The following is a 21,421-nucleotide window of genomic DNA, read 5'->3' as shown; positions in this document are numbered from 1 at the left end:
GGACCGCTAAACACTGAGGATGGAAAGGAAGTTAAGGATAACCTAGGCATGGCCCAATATCTAAATAAGTACTTTGCCTCAGTCTTTAATAAGGCTAATGAGAAGCTTAAGGATAATGGAAGGATGACAAACGGGATTGAGGATATGGAGGTGGATATTACCACAACTGAGGTAGAAGCCAAACTTGAACAGCTTAATGGGACAAAATCGGAGGGCCCAGACAATCTTCATCCAAGAATATTAAAGGAACTGGCACATGAAATTGCAAGCCCGTTAGCGAGAATTTTTAATGAATCGGTAAACTCGGGTTGTACCGTACGACTGGAGAATTGCTAACATAGTTCCTATCTTTAAGAAAGGGGGAAAAAGGTGATCCGAGTAACTATAGGCCTGTTAGTTTGACATATGTAGTATGTAAGGTCTTGGAAAAAATTTTGAAGGAGAAAGTAGTTAAGGACATTGAGGTCAATGGTAATTGGGACAAATTACAACATGGTTTTACTAAAGGTAGATCATGCCAAACCAACCCGATCTCCTTCTTTGAGAAGGTGACAGATTATTTAGACAAAGGAAATGCAGTAGACCTAATTTACCTCGATTTCAGTAAGGCATTTGACACGGTTCCACATGGGGAATTATTAGTTAAATTGGAAAAGATGGGGATCAGTATGAAAACTGAAAGGTGGATAAGGAACTGGTTAAAGGGGAGACTTCAATGGGTCATACTGAAGGGTGAACTGTCAGGCTGGAAGGAGGTTACTAGTGGAGTTCCTCAAGGATCAGTTTTGGGACCAATCTTATTTAACCTTTTTATTACTGACCTTGGCACAAAAAGCGGGAATGTGCTAATAAAGTTTGCGGATGACACAAAGCTGGAGGGTATTGCTAATACAGAGAAGGACTGGGATATCATACAGGAAGATCTGGATGACCTTGTAAACTGGAGTAATAGTAATAGGATGAAATTTAATAGTGAAAAGTGCAAGGTCATGCACCTAGGGATTAATAATAAGAATTTTAGATATACATTGGGGACACATCAGTTGGAAGCAACAGAGGAGGAGAAGGACCTTGGAGTATTGGTTGATCACAGGATGACTGTGAGCCGTCAATGTGATATGGCCGTTAAAAAAGCTAATGCGGTTTTAGGATGCATCAGGCGAGGTATTTCCAGCAAAGATAAGAAGGTGTTAGTACCGTTATATAAGGCATTGGTGAGACCTCACCTGGAATACTGTGTGCAGTTCTGGTCTCCCATGTTTAAGAAGGATGAATTCAAACTGGAACAGGTTCAGAGACGGGCTACTAGGATGATCCGAGGAATGGAAAACCTGTCATATGAAAGGAGACTCAAAGAGCTTGGCTTGTTTAGTCTAGCCAAAAGAAGACTGAGGGGGGATATGCCTGCTCTTTATAAATATATCAGAGGGATTAATATTAGGGAGGGAGAGGAATTATTTAAGCTTAGTACCAATGTAGACACAAGAACAAATGGGTATAAACTGGACACTAGGAAGTTTAGACTTGAAATTAAACGAAGGTTTCTAACCATTAGAGGAGTGAAGTTCTGGAACAGCCTTCCAAGGGGAGTGGTGGGGGCAAAAGATATATCTGGCTTTAAGACTAAGCTTGATAAGTTTATGGAAGGGATGGTGTCATAAACAGATAGCTAAGGGTTAATGTTCTTTTACCTGTAAAGGGATAACAACAGTAACCTGAAACACCTGACCAGAGGACCAATCAGGAAACAAGACTTTTTCAAATCTGGGTGGAGGGAAGTTTTGGGTGTGAGTTCTTTGTTCTTTGTCTTGAGTCTGACCCTCTCGGCTCTAAGAGTGATTTTTCTATCTCCAGGCTTTCTAATGTTCTAATTACAAGTTGTAAGTACAAGGATAGTAAGACAATAGGTTTATATTTTTCTTTTGTATTTACGTGTGTAGTTGCTGGAATGTTTTCAATTGTATTCTTTTGGAATAAGGCTGTTTATTCACTTTTTTTCTTAAGCAATTGACCCTGTATATTGCCACCTTGATACAGAGACTATATATAATATCCTTTTTCACTCTTTTTATATAAAGCTTTCTTTTTAAGACCTGTTGGAGTTTTTCTTTCATGGGGACTCCAGGGAATTGAGTCTGCAGCTCACCAGGGAATTGGTGGGAGGAAGAAGTCAAGGGGAAAATCTCTTTGTGTTAGATTTACTAAGCCTGACTTTGCATATCCTCTGCATGAGGGGGAGAGATTAGATCTCTCGGTACTTGTGTTTCCAGGACTGGAAGCAGGGAATCTCCTAGGGTCGTCCACGGAGGGGAGCCTGGGAGGAAATACCAAGGAAACAAGGGGAGGGGGTTATTTCCCTTTGTTGTAAGACTCAAGGCATCTGAGTCTGGGGGTCCCCCAGGGAAGGTTTTGGGGAGACCACAGTGAGCTAGGCACTATATAATTCTTAGCTGGTGGCAGCGATACCAGGTCCAAGCTGGTAACTAAGCTTGGAGGTTTTCATGCTAACACCCATATTTTGGATGCTAAGGTCCAGATCTGGGAAGAAATGTTATGACAGATGGTATGATGGGATAGCTTAATTTTGGCAATTGATCTTTGATCATCAGCAGATAAGTATGCCCAGTGGTCGGTGATGGGATGTTGGATCGGATGGGATCTGAGTTACTGCAGAGAATTCTTTCCTGAGTGCTGGCTGGTGAGTCTTGCCCACATGCTCAGGGTTTAGCTGATCGCCATATTTGGAGTCGGGAAGGAATTTTCCTCTGGGGCAGATTGGCAGAGGCCCTGGAGGTTTTTCGCCTTCCTCTGCAGCGTGGGGCATGGGTCACTTGCTGGTGGATTCTCTGCAGCTTGAGGTCTTCAGACCACAATTTGAAGACTTCAGTAACTCAGACATAGATTAGGGGTTTGTTATAGAAGTGGATGGGTAGGGTTCTGTGGCCTGCTTTGTGCAGGGGGTCAGACTGGATGATCACATTGGTCCCTTCTGACCCAAAAGTCTATGAGTCTATGAGTCTATAACAAAAAGGATATTTTGTTTAGAATGCTGCAATGTAGCCTATACTGCATGATGTCACCACACATGGTCTAAGACATGGTCTACATCAATCAGTCCTAGAATGGATTGTTTACTGTAATACAGGGCTTGTCTACATCAGAAAGTTGCAGCGCTGGTGAGGGAGTTACAGCGCTGCAACTTTGAAGCTGTACACATCTGCAGGGCACCACCAGCGCTGCAACTCCCTGTTTGCAGCGCTGGCCGTACTCCCGTTTTGTCTCGGGTGTAGAGGATCCAGCGCTGGTGATCCAGCGCTGGTAATCCAATGTAGACAGTTACCAGCGCTTTTCTTGACCTCCGTGGAAGGAGGAAGCCTCTGGTAATCAAGCTGGTTTCCTTTCCCGGTTTGCTCTCTCGGTCCCGGAGCCACCCAGCAAACCGCAGGGAAGGAGACCTGCTTGCTCGGGGTTCCGGGACCGAGAGAGCAAACCGGGAAAGGAGACCAGCTTCGCCGCGGTTTGCTCTCTCGGTCCCGGAGCCAGCCAGCAAACCGCAGGGAAGGAGACCTGCTTGCTCGGGGTTCCGGGACCGAGAGAGCAAACCGGGAAAGGAGACCAGCTTCGCCGCGGTTTGCTCTCGCGTTCCCGGAGCCAGCCAGCAAACCGCAGGGAAGGAGACCTGCTTGCTCGGGGTTCCGGGACGTTCCCGGTTTGCTCTCTCGGTCCCGGAACCCCGAGCAAGCAGGTCTCCTTCCCTGCGGTTTGCTGGCTGGCTCCGGGACCGAGAGAGCAAACCGCGGCGTTCCCGGTTTGCTCTCTCGGTCCCGGAACCCCGAGCAAGCAGGTCTCCTTCCCTGCGGTTTGCTGGCTGGCTCCGGTACCGAGAGAGCAAACCGCGGCGTTCCCGGTTTGCTCTCTCGGTCCCGGAACCCCGAGCAAGCAGGTCTCCTTCCCTGCGGTTTGCTGGCTGGCTCCGGGACCGAGAGAGCAAACCGCGGGGAAGCTGGTTTCCTTTCCCGGTTTGCTCTCTCGTCCCGGAACCCCCCTTGAAGCCGCCCAACAGCGCTGCAGTGTGGCCACATCTAACACCACTTGCAGCGCTGGTTGCTGTAAGTGTGGCCACTCTGCAGCGCTGGCCCTATACAGCTGTACTAATACAGCTGTAACAACCAGCGCTGCAAAATTTTAGATGTAGACATGGCCACAGTGAGTATGAAGAGAGCCTTTAAGACCATTTGGCATTAGCTTGTGAAATTTCTTGTAGACTGTTGGAAGCAATTTGCATCTGCTTATCTAAACTGATCCATTCCCTGACGGAACGTGCTGTATTTCTCACCCAGTTTAGTACAATGCAGCTATCTATTTCAGGCATTGTTAAAGCACTCATTATATCTAAGCACATAATACAGAGCCAGATTGCACCATCTTTACTCACGTTGAGTAGCACTTGACTCCACAAGTAGTTAATGACTTTCTTAAAACGATTCATGTATTGTCTCTCTTAAAATGCACCATTAGCTCTGCTGCTTGAAAATATTCCCTTCCTGGAAGTTGTTCCCAGGTAATAAAGCAAATTTTAACAAATCAGTATCACGAGCCAGAAAAGTTCAGGAGCTGTGCCTAATTTATCGAGTCCTTGTTAATACATTTTCTAGAAGGGCTCAGATACCATGGGTGCAATATAAGAACCCAGACACTGGCAGAAACAGCTGGCTCCAGATCAGTTTGCTGCATTTTGTTTGGTATATCAACTGGATGAGCAAGGGATTAAAGTATCTTTTAATATATAGTCATGCAAAATCATATCATGTTGAGAAAGATATAGGTGAGGAAAAGAAAAAGGAAGGAAATTGATTCACATGGAATTCTGACACTACCATAGACGTTAATGGTTGTTAATGAAAATACCGGCACTACTAAAAACACCCTAGAAGCCACTTAAGAAGGTGGGATGGAAGAATGGGAGAAAGATATGGATGTGTGCATTTTGCCTTTTAAAAATGTTAAGTTTCTTAAAGATCAGTGATCTTAAAGATCTTAAAGATCAGTGAATGAAAATCATAAATCTGAGAAATGTATGATGTAAGATGCTTGCAAATAGTTCCACTAAGCACAGCATTTTTCTTTTGAAAATAGATTTCTTATTTATTGGGGTTAACCTGCATATCTATACGTGTACACACTGTGGTTACATTCGAGCTTGGGAAAATAATAGACCCTCACATATAAGCGAACAGGAGCTGCTAACAGGGAGTTTTGCAAGGGAGTTCTCCAGGTGAAGGAGGAGCCCATACAGCATCTGTGGGTAAGTGACTGTCTGCAGTGTTTGGGTTTGTGTGTGTGTTTGGGGGTTACTTGCTGTGTGCTGAGCTTGTGTTTGTCAGTCTGTTTGGTTTGTTTGTTTGAAGGACCGTGTGCTGTAGCTGGCAGTTGGAGGTGGAGCTACTAGGAAGGTTTGAAAGCTAGAAGCCTCTGGTAATTGGCTGAACCTTAACCAGTGGGCGGGGCATTCACTCAGGCCAGGGCTTTATAAAGCTGCGCACAAGTGACCAAGGAGCTTAGCGACCAGGAGCTGCTAACAGGGAGTTTTACAAGGGAGTTAGGAAGGGAGGGGGGGTCCCTTGTCGGTCTCATCTGTGACCCATTGGTCCCCTGAACCCATAACCTGAGCCACATCAAAAACCTTTCTGTTTACAGCAGAGAGGAGCGGATAGGGAGCTGTAGACAGGAATTTGAGAGAGTTTGACAGAGGGAGGCTTACAATGGTGAGGAGGATCCGCAACACCTGTGCCAGCACTGCTTCTGTGTCCACCTGCGCCTGTAGCCAGACAGAGCACCAAAGCATGGATGCTTTTACCCAGATTCTGGTGTGGGCTTGCAAAGACTGTAATTTGCAATTTCCACTTACTGATATCCAGGCTGGGGGTGGCATCCAATGTGAAAGGTGCCTACTGGTGGAATCTCTCAGGCAGCAGGTGGGAGAGCTACAGGAGGAGGTGGCCAGGCTGAGGAACATCCATGTCCATGAGCAATTCCTGGACAGTATCCATGTGGAGACAACTGACGGTGCTGTCCCAGTTGACAGGACTACCGACACACCAGTGAAGGAGGAGATGCCTCAGGGTGTATCTGACACACCAGTGGAGGAGGAGGCTCAGGGTGGACACAGCCAGCTGGTTACTTCTAGCAGCAGGCAGTGCTCCACCGCTGCTGCGAACCCTCCTGTTGTGGTAAAAGATAACCGTTATGCTCTTCTTGATACAGGAGAGAAGGAATCACCCCCAACAGTGAAGGGGGTGAAGCCTCGTACCCCTAAGGCTGGGAGGTCTGCTGCCACCACTGATAAGAAACGTAGGGTAGTGGTGGTTGGAGACTCTCTGCTGAGGGGGACGGAGACACCCATCTGTCGCCCTGACCGTTCATCCCGGGAGGTATGCTGCCTGCCAGGGGCCCGTATCCGAGATGTTACAGAGGTATTGTCGAGGATTATCCGGCCTTCTGACTACTACCCCATGCTACTCATCCATGTGGGCACAAATGATACTGCGAGGTGTGACGCTGAGCAGATCAAGAGTGACTACAGGGCTCTGGGAGTACGGGTTAAGGAGTTTGGAGCGCAGGTGGTATTCTCTTCGATTCTTCCTGTTGAAGGTAGGGGTCCGGGCAGAAACAGATGCATCGTGGAGGTGAATGCCTGGCTGCGAAGATGGTGTCGCCAGGAGGGCTTTGGCTTCCTCGACCACGGGATGCTATTTGAGGAAGGACTGCTAGGAACAGATGGCGTTCACCTTTCGAAGCGGGGAAAGGCCTTATTTGCGCACAGACTGGCTAACCTAGTAAGGAGGGCTTTAAACTAGGTTCGACGGGGACAGGTGAGCAAAGCCCACAGGTAAGTGGGGAACAAGACCTGGGAGATGGGTTGGAAACAGGAGGGAGAACGGGCTATAATGGCAGAGAGGAAGGAGGGTCAGGGCAAAGCTGGGAGGCAAGATCAAACCAGTATCTTAGATGCCTTTATACAAATGCAAGAAGTATGGGTAATAAGCAGAAAGAACTGGAAGTGCTAATAAATAAATACAACTATGACATTATTGGCATTACTGAAACTTGGTGGGATAATACACACGACTGGAATGTTGGTGTGGATGGGTATAGTTTGCTCAGGAAGGATAGACAGGGGGAAAAGGGAGGAGGTGTTGCCTTATATATTAAAAATGTACACACTTGGACTGAGGTGGAGATGGACATAGGAGACGGAAGGGTGGAGAGTCTCTGGGTTAGGCTAAAAGGGGTAAAAAACACAGGTGATGTCGTGCTGGGAGTCTACTACAGGCCACCTAATCAGGCGGAAGAGGTGGATGAGGCTTTTTTCAAACAACTAACAAAATCATCCAAAGCCCAAGATTTGGTGGTGATGGGGGACTTCAACTATCCAGATATATGTTGGGAAAATAACACCGCAGGGCACAGACTATCCAATAAGTTCCTGGACTGCATTGCAGACAACTTTTTATTTCAGAAAGTTGAAAAAGCTACTAGGGGGGAAGCTGTTCTAGACTTGATTTTAACCAATAGGGAGGAACTTGTTGAGAATTTGAAAGTAGAAGGAAGCTTGGGTGAAAGTGATCATGAAATCATAGAATTTGCAATTCTAAGGAAAGGTAGAAGGGAGTACAGCAGAATAGAGACAATGGATTTCAGGAAGGCAGATTTTGGTAAGCTCAGAGAGCTGATAGGCAAGGTCCCATGGGAATTAAGACTGAGGGGAAAAACAACTGAGGAAAGTTGGCAGTTTTTCAAAGGGACGCTATTAAGGGCCCAAAAGCAAGTTATTCCGATGGTTAGGAAAGACAGAAAATATGGCAAAAGACCACCTTGGCTTACCCTTGAGATCTTGCGTGACCTACAAAATAAAAAGGCGTCATATAAAAAATGGAAACTAGGTCAGATCACGAAGGATGAATATAGGCAAATAACACAGGAATGCAGAGGCAAGATTAGAAAAGCAAAGGCACAAAATGAACTCAAACTAGCTATGGGAATAAAGGGAAACAAGAAGACTTTTTATCAATACATTAGAAGCAAGAGGAAGACTAAGGACAGGGTAGGCCCACTGCTCAATGAGGAGGGGGTAACAGTAACGGGAGACTTGGAAATGGCAGAGATGCTTAATGACTTCTTTGTTTCGGTCTTCACTGAGAAGTCTGAAGGAATGTCTAGTATAGTGAATGCTTACGGGAAGAAGGTAGGTTTAGAAGAAAAAATAAGGAAAGAGCAAGTAAAAAATCACTTAGAAAAGTTAGATGCCTGCAAGTCACCAGGGCCTGATGAAATGCATCCTAGAATACTCAAGGAGTTAATGGAAGAGGTATCTGAGCCTCTAGCTATTATCTTTGGGAAATCATGGGAGACGGGGGAGATTCCAGAAGACTGGAAGAGGGCAAATATAGTGCCCATCTCTAAAAAGGGAAATAAAAACAACCCAGGAAACTACAGACCAGTTAGTTTAACTTCTGTGCCAGGGAAGATAATGGAGCAGGTAATCAAAGAAATCATCTGCAAACACTTGGAAGGTGGTAAGGTGATAGGGAATAGCCAGCATGGATTTGTAAAGAACAAATCGTGTCAAACTAATCTGATAGCGTTCTTTGATAGGATAACGAGCCTTGTGGATAAGGGAGAAGCGGTGGATGTGATATACCTAGACTTTAGTAAGGCATTTGATACGGTCTCGCATGATATTCTTATAGATAAGCTAGGAAAGTACAATTTAGATGGGGCTACTATAAGGTGGGTGCATAACTGGCTGGATAACCGTACTCAGAGAGTAGTTGTTAATGGCTCCCAATCCTGCTGGAAAGGTATAACAAGTGGGGTTCCGCAGGGTTCTGTTTTGGGACCGGTTCTGTTCAATATCTTCATCAATGATTTAGATGTTGGCATAGAAAGTACGCTTATTAAGTTTGCGGACGATACCAAACTGGGAGGGATTGCAACTGCTCTGGAGGACAGGGTCAAAATTCAAAATGATCTGGACAAGTTGGAGAAATGGTCTGAGGTAAACAGGATGAAGTTCAATAAAGATAAATGCAAAGTGCTCCACTTAGGAAGGAACAATCAGTTTCACACATACAGAATGGGAGGAGACTGTCTAGGAAGGAGTATGGCAGAAAGAGATCTAGTGGTCATAGTGGACCACAAGCTTAATATGAGTCAACAGTGTGATACTGTTGCAAAAAAAGCAAACGTGATTCTGGGATGCATTAACAGGTGTGTTGTAAACAAGACACGAGAAGTCATTCTTCCGCTTTACTCTGCGCTGGTTAGGCCTCAACTGGAGTATTGTGTCCAGTTCTGGGCACCGCATTTCAAGAAAGATGTGGAGAAATTGGAGAGGGTCCAGAGAAGAGCAACAAGAATGATTAAAGGTCTTGAGAACATGACCTATGAAGGAAGGCTGAAGGAATTGGGTTTGTTTAGTTTGGAAAAGAGAAGACTGAGAGGGGACATGATAGCAGTTTTCAGGTATCTAAAAGGGTGTCATCAGGAGGAGGGAGAAAACTTGTTCACCTTAGCCTCCAATGATAGAACAAGAAGCAATGGGCTTAAACTGCAGCAAGGGAGATTTAGGTTGGACATTAGGAAAAAGTTCCTAACTGTCAGGGTAGTTAAACACTGGAATAGATTGCCTAGGGAAGTTGTGGAATCTCCATCGCTGGAGATATTTAAGAGTAGGTTAGATAAATGTCTATCAGGGATGGTCTAGACAGTATTTGGTCCTGCCATGAGGGCAGGGGACTGGACTCGATGACCTCTCGAGGTCCCTTCCAGTCCTAGAGTCTGAGTCTATGAGTCTATAAATAGCTCAGAAAAGAGGGAGAGAATGTTTTGAGCATAAGAATATTTCTCTTCCTCTGTTAGTTTAATGGGATAGATGCCAATGTTTTTATGAACTATGAATGCAACAGACTTTTTTCCAAATGAAGTTGTTGGAACTCTGCCCTTGGACTGAGGCACTCACATTACAGACTGGCAGCAGATTTCTGTTTCTTTAATGAAAACTGGATTATTAAATCTCCTTTCCTTTGAAGGAAAACTTTTATACAAGAATTGCTCTAAGCCATATTGGCCTGGCATAGCATATTCTCCTATAGAGCATTATAAGAAAAATGTCATGGTTCAAAAATTCAAAGCATAATTCTACCATCAGGGAAGATTTTATATGCTAAACTCCTAATGTTCTGTGGCTTGTTGTATGGTAGCAAAGCTGCAAAACATTGCAGTGCTGGATGCAGAAGTGACTTGCAGATTCCCACTTCAGTAACACATGGCCAGGATTTGCTCAAGAGCTAGCCATGAAACTGCTGCTAACCCTGTGCATTGTTTCTATTAAAACACCTCTTTTTGACTGCCCAAACAAAATACTCCCTGCCTATAGTTTAATTACCTGAAATTATGGTGGAAGTCCTGACTACAGCTCCAGAATTAAGCTTGAATTGAATTTTGTACTTAAAGCAGGATTCAACCACTTTATTGTGTATGAAGAATACTCATCATTTCCCTAACTTGCAGGTGTATTACGTAAAGCATAGTTCTGGGCTGGGCCAATAAGTTATATCAAAAAGCAGCGTCTGAAATGTAGACAAGTGGGCCAGCGCCTCAGCCTATTAAGGACGTTGAGAAACTGAAGGGATCTTGTCCAACAGGAAGTGTTAATAGCCAGATGAAAATCACGTTTCCTGCCGTTTAGAAGGAAACCGGCCTTTACAGAAGCGTGGGGCTGCAGTGCGTGTAGCAGACCCAGTGCCTTGGGCGTATGACGCAAACCATAGCGCCGCAGCTCTCCAGTCCCACCCTCCGCCTCCAGCCAGGTGCCTCCAGGTCCGTTCTGCCCCCTTCCTCCCGCTGTCTGCTGTGGGGGCGGGGCTCCTACCCCCGGCCCGCCCCTGGCGTGGGTTGGACGCTGCTGACCAAGACCCGCCTGCAGCGGCCCCGCTATCCAAGCAGCCTGCTGCTTCCACGTCTCCGGGCTCTGGAGCACTGCCCTCGCTGAGCAATCCCCGCAAGGTGCTGGGCGAGGCGGGACAGGGGGTGCAGAGCGCGGGGGGCGGTGGACCGCTGTGTGGAGGCTAAGGCGCGGACGCCCCTACTCCGTCCTAGGAAGGGACCTGCTGCCCCTAGTTCGATGGGGATCAGTGCCCCCCAGCCCGGGTGGCTTCATGCAGGGGGGTGTCCTCGCTGCCCATTAAGTGGGTTCCCATCCCGCGGGGTCTGTCACAGGCACCGGCACCCAATGGCCTCTACAAGGCCAGGCCTGGGTCTGCTCAGTCAGCCTCCGACCTGGCTGCATGAGGCTCGGGGCTGCCGCGGATTTCTAGGGGGCTCCTGCCTGGCGCGGTCTCTGCATTGCAGGTATGTTGAGCCTGTTCAGACAGAGCTACTTTTGCAGCCTACTTCCACCAGATTCATTCTCCCTCAGAACAGAGCGCGGCCCCCGAATAGCACCTGTAGGTAGCCGGCTCCTCTCCACCTCTGAACCAGGCTCAGCTCTTAGCTGGGGTAGCCGTTTTACAGCCCATGCGTAGCGTTCCCCTCTGCCTCCGGAGGCCAGGCTGCGGTTCTCATTCCTAGCCCTGAACAGCTGTGGACCAAGAGAAGGGAAAAGCCTCCTTCCCAGCGACTAGAGTTGGCTGAATGTAACTTTAGCCAGTCCACTTTTGCCCTCTCTTCTGGGCGTTTCCAACTGTCAGAACCTGCTGTTTCTCCTGATTTAATGGCTTCTGTTTTGAACAGCCCTATGGCTAATGTGTGACTGCATGTTTACAGAAATGATTAATAAATTTTTAAGTAGCATTCTGGATCTAACTCAGTAAAACTTGTGTTCATTCATACATAGACGTCATGCAAATACCACTTGATTGTGTTAATATAGTTGAAATGTATTACAAAAGTAGAGAAACTACTAGTGCTACAGCCTATTTAGAAAGCAAGTTATGCCATGAAGGAGAAAAAGTTAATCTATTCTTGTTTCAGTTTTCAGAGAAGGCAACCAACGCTCTCACAAGAATATATTTACAATGTCAAGTTTTTCTCAGATCTATAGATTAGAAATCCACACTGCAAGGCAGTAAAACTCACAAAATGATGGATTCCTTTAGCAGGGCTGCCCGGGGGGAGGGGGAGGAAGTGGGGCAATTTACCCTGGGCCTCACAGGGCCCCCCATGAAAATATAGTATTCTATAGTATTACAACTTATTTTTTTATGGGAGGGGCCCCTGAAATTGCTTTGTCCCAGGCCCCCTGAATCCTCTGGGCGGCCCCGTCCTTAGAGAGTACCACACTACTGTAGTTAATGTGTGATGTGATTGTCCTGTAGGCGCTTCCCCAAAAAGCTTTCATTCTGTATTTGTACAACATTTACCACAATAGGGTTGTGATCAGGGCCCCTAAGTGCTGTTGCAATCTAAATAAATAATCATATATTACAATCTACCTATAAAAAGGTGGCCCAGTTTACTCTTCAAGGGTCACTTTAATATCCCTTTATGCATCCTACATCATCCAACTGTAGATGCTTACAAAAACCTTGAAACCAAAAACAATTACAATTTAATATCCTGTTCCTTCACCAAAACCATAAGAAATAAATAGAAGGAAACAATTTTTATATTGCACCTTTATATCAGTGTGAAATGGATGTCATGAACCTACAACCAGGCATGTGTGTAAATTAGGAGTGCCTGTGAGTGAAGTTATACATGCATAAGTATTTGAAGAATCGAAGCCTTAGTACTGAAGTAACGGTATTTTGGAAACTTGGAAAACACAATTGTCCATGATGTTAATGAGCTGTGTGTGTTTTACAGAATGCATTTATGCAAGAAAAATGTATCAGCTAGAAAATAAGTAAGCTACTCCTTGGACTGTGCAACTGAATGACACTAGCCAATATCTCTGGTCCCAGACACAACCCTGGGAACCTCTGTCTTGCAGTGTTCAGTTATGTCCCCTGGATGCTGCAAGCTTATATGAGTTTGAAAGAAATTTATATGTACCAGGTCTGTTATCCCAAGGGGAACATCTGACACACTTCAGACTAAATGCACTGCTTCAGGTAGAATAAACAAACAGATTTATTAACTGTAAAGATAAATTTTAAGTGATTATAAGTCAAAGCATAACAAGTCAAATTTAGTCAAATGAAATAAAAGCAAAATGCATTCTAAGCTGATCTTAACACTTCCAGTGTCCTTACAAACTTAGATGCTTCTCACCACAGGCTGGCTGGTTGCTCTTCAACCAGGCTCTCCCCTTTGATCAGCACTTTAGTTGCTTGATGTGGTGGTGTCTGTAGATGTAGGTGAAAGAGAGAAGAAGAGCATAGCAGACATCTCTTCCTTTTATCATGTCATTTCCTCCCTCTTGGCTTTGCCCCCCCTTGCCCCCGCCGAGTCAGGTGAGCATTACTGAGTCTCTCCAAGCAAGGTTGAGCAATTCCCCTGGTGTGGCCTCATGCAGGTGAGTTATTGTGGTGTTGCTCCCTTGCTGGACAATGGCTGTTGATGGGTTGTTTGACACCTCGCCCTTGGTTACTTTTCTTGCTGTTGCCTCTGGGGAGTTAGTAGCTGGCTGATTTCCCCCAACTTACAGCATGTTTTAGTGACAACCATACTATACAATTCCCATAACTTCATATGCATTAATGATGCACACATATGGATAGATAAATGACTTTCAGCAGATCATAACCTTTTTCCCTTATACCTTACAAGGCATGCTTTATACATAAGATCACAATGATATGAAAATGAGGAATATGGGGGTTACAGCACACTCCCCCAAGGTATAGAATGTCACAGCTATAATGTACAATAATCACCCATTATGGAATTTGACAAGATCTAACACCCATATTCTTGAGAAAAGAGCTAAAATATCTTTATTGATAAAGGGGTGAAGAGCTCAGATTTTACATGTCCCCCTGAAAGACTATTCTTTTTTATTTCTTTTTGTAGCTGCTGGCTAAGTCCCACAGAAGCTGTACAGCAAATTCCAGAGCAAACAGATTCTTTGGAGCAAAGAACCTTTAATTAGCATTTTACTCCATATTTCCTTTCTGTCTTTAAGCCTTGATAGAGTTAGTTGCTAACATGGTGAAGCTACAGCAATAATCACAGCCCACAGAATTGGAAGAAAAACTATGTTCTTTTGAAGTTCTTCAGACCACTCACCTTAGAAAAGGTCATTGATATGGCAGTGACTACTGTACCCTTTTAGAGGACTATGTACCATGTTTATCTTTTCTTCAGTCAATGAAGGAGGCCAGCTAAAGCAAAACCTTGAGCCCAGGGAGAAATTAAATGTCCAGTATGCCTAGTTCCACTCATCTCCCGTATAATTAGCATTTAGCACCCAGTATCAGTCTTAATACAATACTGGATGGAAGTGAGGGCAGTTTTTTTACATGGAAATCACTTGTGTAAGATTTAAGAACATGTAAGCCACCTTATGGCAGGAGGGAGGTGAGGTAGAAGCTCCAGTTTTAGAGATACTCCTGAAGCAAAACCCCAGTTCTGAACTTCAGGGAGGTTCAGCTATGGATCTGAAATTTGTGGCTTGCCCCTATCTCTTATAACGGGATGTTTGCACTTTTCCCATGTTAACCCTCTGCCCTGCAACAAAGACCAGAGTTTCCTGCTGTGAGTGCAGGGTAACAGGGCTGGACTAGATGTGAGGAATTAATTAGTTTCCATATCTTTGTACTATGAGGTGTTGGGGCTGAAACTGGCAGTCAGTATTTCTGAAAAGAGCTAGAGCTAAGTGGGGAAATAAGAGACAGATGTTCTCTTCTCCTCTGAAATTTGGTTGCATTGAACTACACTTAAATACTTGTCTTTAGACTTGTCTGAAATGAACTGTCTTGTACCTTTATTTTGAATTTTGTCAGAGAGAAGTTGTATTGTTGTATTTGTCCTTTGTGGGGTATGGCATTTTCTTAACAATAAAGCACATCTCAAAGATGTTTCAGCTACAAACAGATGTGTGCATAAACATTTCCTGTTCCACCAGCCAGTTGCTTCCTTATAAAGGCTCAAATCTGCTACCTAACTGCACTTCCCTCCACACACCTAGGCTTTGGGGAAGTTTGGGCTGGGATATGAACTGTTCAGCACTGACCTAGCTCTAATTAGTTCTAGTTCACTGACCTGCTGGTGACCTCAGACATGTCATTTCACCTGTCTGTGCCACTGTTTCCTCTCTCATTCTTTACCTGTATAGTCTGTTTTTAGACTGTGTGCTCTTTGGATGAAGGACTGTCTCTTACTATGTGCTTGTACAATGGCTAACACAATGGGGCCGTGAACCAAGTTGAGGCTTCTAGGTGCTACTGTAATACAACTAATAAATAATAATGAGCACAAGGGTATGAAGGACTGCACTGAGGGGCAAAGGTTACCTGGGCCCTGCATAACTCCATGTACCAATTCTAGCTCAAACCACACATGCAACATTTCCACTAATGAGCAGTGAATGAAGGTTTGTCTCTTTCTTCATCTAGTTCTGGTGCTTTGAGAAGACAGGGTGTTACAGCAGTTAAGGCATTGTGGGATACCTCCCAGAGGCCAATCGTAGTGCTGTAATTGACCCAGGTGTCTACACTGGCACCATGGCGTGGTAACTCTGGCGCAGAAAGCTGTATGCCTCTCGGGGTGGTTTTTTTACAGTGCTGCAAATGCTCAGTTTCTGTGCACTAAGTAGTTTGGCAGTGTGTACACCTCAGGAGTTACAATGCAGAAAGCTGCTTTACTGTGCAGAAACTTGCCCGTGTAGACATGGCCTAAGGTGCCCTGCCACTCAGTGGAATTCACAAGCCTGAGTTAGCTGCCAGTCTCCCTATGCATTCAATGCCTGGGGAGAGTTGGATGGCTAAGAATGGGATTCACAGAAGCCAGCATGCTGACTGAGAAGCCGCCTTAGTTAGTTATTAGTAAGGATACATTTTAGTCATGGGTATTTTTAGTAAAATTAGGTCATCATTAGGTCATGGGCCGTAAACAAAAATTCATGGGCCAGTGACATGTCCATGACTTTTACTAAAAATACCTGCCCTGACTAAAACTTGGATGGGTGGCCATGGCCTGGGACCCCTGCTGGTGTTTGGGGGGCGGTGTTGGTAAGGCTGGCAGGGGCTTCCTACACAGCTCCGCATTCCTGCAGCTTCTAGGGCAGGAGGCAGGGGCCAGGGCAGAAGCTCCGGTGCTCCCACCACCAGTGCCAGCTGCCACAGCTCCCATTGGCCAGGAACCACAGCCAATGGGAGCTGCAGGGGTGAGGCCTGCAGGCACAGGCAGAGCACAACACAGAGAGCCCCCCGTCCCTCCACTGTCTAGGAGCTGCAAGGGGGCCATGCCAGTGGGAGCCAGGGAGCCCCCCCACCTTGAGGTAAGCGCCCCCCTGCACTTCCCAACCCCTGTCCCTAGCCCTGAGCCCCTTCCCACATACCGCAACTGCTGCTGCTGGCCCAGGGGCTGCCCAGATCGGGCAGCCTCTGAGCCAGCACCAGCCGCTGCAGAAGTCACGGAATCTGTTACCTCCATGACAGACTGGCAGCCTTAGTTATTAGGAAATTGGACACCTAACTCTGGACTAGAGGAAGGCATCTAGCTCTGCTCAGGATTCTCAGTCGTGAACCTCCTGGAGTTAGGTGCCTAAGCTAGGTCATTCCTTTCTCATGAAAAACTGTGTGGGGGGGTCTCTTTATACCCAATAGCCCACTGGTTAGAGCACTCAACTGACAGAGGAGATCCAGATTCTAATTTCCACTCTGCCTGATTCGGAGTAGGGACTTGAACCCAGTTCTCTTACTTCCCAGATGAGAGTCCTGACCACTGGGGTGGTGCTTGCTGAATTTCTCCTGTTGAAACGTCCATTTTGTATGAAATACTTAAGTAGTTACTAGACCAGAAAGAGTGAGAATTACACTATAGCCCAGTGGCAAGGGCACTACCCAGGGAGGGAGGAGATTTGGGTTACCGTCCCTGCTCCAGTGACTAGTCAAGTAGTTCATACAACGTGGAATTGCTTCAATAGGAGAGATTCCCACCCCAGAATACCCAATGCCCCAGGAGTTTGGGCACTTACATGGAAGGAGGAGACCAGGGTTTATGTCTCTGCTCTGAATCAGGCAGAATGGGTATTTGAGCCTGAGTCTCCTAGCTGTGTGCCCTAACCACTAAGCTATTGGAGATAAAGGGAACATCTCTTCCTCCTTAGCTGTCTTTTTGTGCAGGTTAGATGTGCTCAGAACTTGGCTACCGGGTTGGGCCCTTCAGCTGAGATAGGCAGGGGACTGTCTAGTTTGTGTGAATCCTTCTGGGTGTTAGCTAGGTTTGAGATAGGATTCCAAGCAGCTAATGGGGGTCAGGACTTAGCAGCTGTGCCACAAGCAGAAATTTAGGTGCCTAAGGAACTTTACCAGTGGCAGCTTAGTTGCCTATCATCTGAGTGGTGATTTTGTGAATGCTAGTGGCACCTAAGGGTTGCCCTTAGGCAGCTAAAGAGTCAGTTAGGCTCCTGTATCTCCCTTGTGAACTAGCCCCAGTCACTCTATGTGAGATGAAGGAAAATGACTTTGCCAGAGACACCTAGTGGGGAAGAATGAGGCTATGTATTATGTAATGTAGAGTCAAGAAAAAGCACACTGTTTTTACACAGGATGCAACCCCCTGCCAAAGCTCTGGAGTGAACAGTAGAATTAAACTACGAATAGGCAAGACATTTCAAACCAGAGTCAAAACAAACCTCAGCTCTTGCTTTGCCTTTTGTTGTTTCAAATGTTTATAGCTTTAATTCACTTCTCTAGCTAGCTGGTACTGTCTGGTTTTGGACTAGAAGGAAATGGCATGGGAGAGATTATCATCATGATAGTGCCAACTGAACCAAAAGCAGGAAGTGAAATGAAGATAGCATGAGAACCTCTTCTTGCATTATTTCCTGCATCAATGGCAGCTTACAACCTATGCAACAGCACAGGGCCCAGTATTTGCAGAAGCTTTGCACCATATAACTTTCCAACCAAAGCATTATTCTTCATTTGCAATTCTGTCTAAGGCCTGTCTATACTGAAAAAATGCTTCCTGTTATAAAAGGTTCTAACACAAGGTTAAATATCAAGTAGCCTTTATTGTCAACAAGGACAGTAATGTTTAAAAATGTTAACCTTGACCAGCTAACACATTTTAAACATAATGCATGTTTTCCCGCGTGAATGAACCCTAATTCAAGTATCAACAGGCCACAACAATGACTGAATACATTAAACACCAACCCCTCCTCACTGCTGGAAATTAATTCTTCAGCTGCTGGTTTCCCAGTCCATGTAAGGGGATTTCTAGAGGACACAGAACTGCATGAATTTGGAAAGCCATGGAAGGTCATCAGGGCTTTGGTATGAGGGCATAGTCAAAGAGTTGGCCTGAGCAGGCAGAATCTTGGAAACTTTTTGTCAGAGCTGGTGATGGAATTAGAAGAGGCTGCACGGTTACTTTGCATAATCCTTGGTTTTATTTCATTTCTTGTTGTCAATCATTTTAGGAAGTGCAGGCAGTGGAGAGGAAGTGCCTGATTGCAGACAGTAACATGATGCAGCTACAGCAGCATAGCTGTTTTTCATCTGAAAGATAGCCAGGTAACCCCAGAAGAATTCATCACCAGAAGAAACTTTGTATGAGAAAAAAGAAAGGTGCCTCAGGTAATGTGGTGAGGAATGTCATAGACATGGCTATAAGTAAAATACTTGTGTGACTGAGTGAATGCTAGGCAATGCTCCTTACGGTTAATAGTTGCCAAAGAGAAAAAATGTCATTTAGCATGAGCAGCAATTTAGTAGTCTGTAGTCTACAGCCAAGAGAACGTGACCCAAAATTACCCCCAAACAAAGTGTAGGTTGGGGGTCATGTCCTTTTAGGGTGCAGAGCAGAGGTTGCTCTTTCACATTTTAGTTCAGGGTCCATTGTATGTGTTTGTAATGGGGAAATACCACAGATACAATTGCCACAAATACAAATAGACTACAAAAATGCCAATACATTTTTAACTCAGGAGCTGAACTTTGGGGGCTTAACTGAACATCCATCTTTTTTATGCATAAGTGATAATTAAAAAGGAAAAAAAATTGATGTGGGTGGGGTAGTGACTCTGAGGGGTGCATTAAGGATGCCATAGCTATGGGGAGAAAGTAAATTTCTACCTGGCTAAAAAGTTCTAGAAGTTTTGGATGTAGGAAGTCAGTGCTCTGCTGCTTATGTGTAGCCCCAAGAAAATGCAAACTATGGGGCAAATTCTATCCTGATTTACACCGAAAACAAAGCCACTGAGGTCAGTGAGATTGCACAGCACATAAATCAGAGCAGGATATGACTTCACCCCAACATAAATCTAGAGTAGCTCACTTAGGACAATGGAGTGACACACATGTAAGTGAGATTGGAATCAGGCTTCTAGTCCATTTTATATTGTATCATATATTATTAAATGTTATCATTTATGATTACAAGAGCTTGGCAAATAAAAGATTTTTCTTTGTTTTCTGGCAGAAATACATTTAAAAAAATCCTGGTCAGGCCAAACCAAAGCAAAAATCTTAAAATATTTCAGCAAATGAAAAAGTCAGGCAGAAAAAGTAATTATAGGTCAAACAAAATGTTTTATTTTGATTTTGAACATGTTTGAAATTTTTTTTAAATTAAATGAAATTTCCAGACAAAAAGTTACAAATTGAAATGTTCATTTAAAAAACCTCAGAACAAAATGTTTCAGTTTTGAGGGAGGAGAGAAGAGGGGAAGGTTTCAACTAATACAATTCAGTGAAATCAACATAAATTCATGAAATGTTTCAGTATCACTGAGTCTACATTTTTTTTCTGTGAAAGTTTTGGGACAAAATTTTGTACCCAGCTCTCATTACATCCAAAGTAGGCAGCATATGTAGAAAGAGTGTACATTTGCAGGCATTTCTGACCTGATTGATGTAAGATTCACTACTCACTACAGGGTACACTACTCAAAATGAGGATTTGAATGAGTCCTCTATATATTGATTGATCCATATGTCTTAAACTGTAAATCAGTGGTAGTTAGGTTTATCTAAAATAAGCTGAAATGATAAGACTGTGGTATTTCTCAGGCTTTTCTGAGGGACAAACTTTTTTCCCCCTTTGGAAGTGGCATCTCTTTTATGAAGTGGAATGTAAGCGACACAAAGGGTATGTCTGCATTGGAATTTCACACCCACGGCTGGCCTATAGCAGCTGACACAAGCTAAGGGGCAGTTTAATTGCAGTGCAGACTTTTGGGCTTTTGCTATAGCTTGATCACTGGTCTTAGAGCTCGGGCTCCAGCCTGAGCCTAAACATCTATATTGCAATTAAAGAGCCCCTTAGCCCGAGTCAGCTGGCACAAGCCAGCCGTGGTTTTTAACTGCAGCATAGACATACCCAAAGAGGCAGTTTTCTTTGATCTTTGGGCCAAAGTCAGAGGAGATGTATTTTACACATTTTGATCACACAACTGAAACCATTCTTTTGTCTGAATTTGGCTCATTAGGAAAATAACATTATAGTAAAATGTTTGTGGCAATAAAAAAATAAAAATGAATGTTTTAGAACTGAATTGTGCTGTTTTTAAAAAGAAAAGAAATAGATTATTCATTTTTCAGTCATGCCGTTATGGATAGCAAAACAAGGATACATCATTAATTCCAACTTCAACTGTGGGTTGACAGTTGGTGAGAGGCATTTGCATCGGAGTGGGCTTCCGATTTTAGAGTGAGTGTATTTGAACATCTGCTTGGGTGGGTGGCTGCTTTAGGGAGTGAAAATGAACGTTATTGATTAATTAAGCAATTGCCTTTATAGAGCATCTAAAGGGGTAGATTCAATTTCCTGCACAAAATACTGTGTGTTAAATTGAGTGCATTTGGAGCATGATTCAGTGGAAAACTGGAAAACAAAGCCCACAGCTTACCTCAAACAGGGAAAGAATGCTGTTGCTCCAAAAAAGCATGGAAAAAGCTGTGTTGGGATATGCTTGGTATTTCAGAGTAGCATTATCAGAAGATAATTGCTAGATTCCATGGTAATGGGCACCACAGAAATATTTAAAATGAACATGATTCTTACTCTGGAGAACATGATGGTATGTTTAAAACACAGACAGTGAAAGACAGCAAAAACAGAGCTGGATTTCCATTGTATGAACTTGTGTGTAAATCCACATCAGAATACTACAAAACACTGGCATAACTTTGCTTTGTGTACAAAATGCTGGACTTCAGGGGTCAAAATCTCAGTGACTATCAGGAAGACTGAAGTTAGTCCTTCTAATTAATCTAAATAATTCCATTTTGTAGTCATCACTGTA

This window comes from Gopherus evgoodei, chromosome 7 (genome assembly GCF_007399415.2).
Source record: "Gopherus evgoodei ecotype Sinaloan lineage chromosome 7, rGopEvg1_v1.p, whole genome shotgun sequence".
In the NCBI taxonomy this organism is placed as follows: Eukaryota; Metazoa; Chordata; order Testudines; family Testudinidae; genus Gopherus; species Gopherus evgoodei.
The sequence above is the reverse complement of the archived record's forward strand: the minus strand, read 5'-3'. Positions refer to the sequence as shown.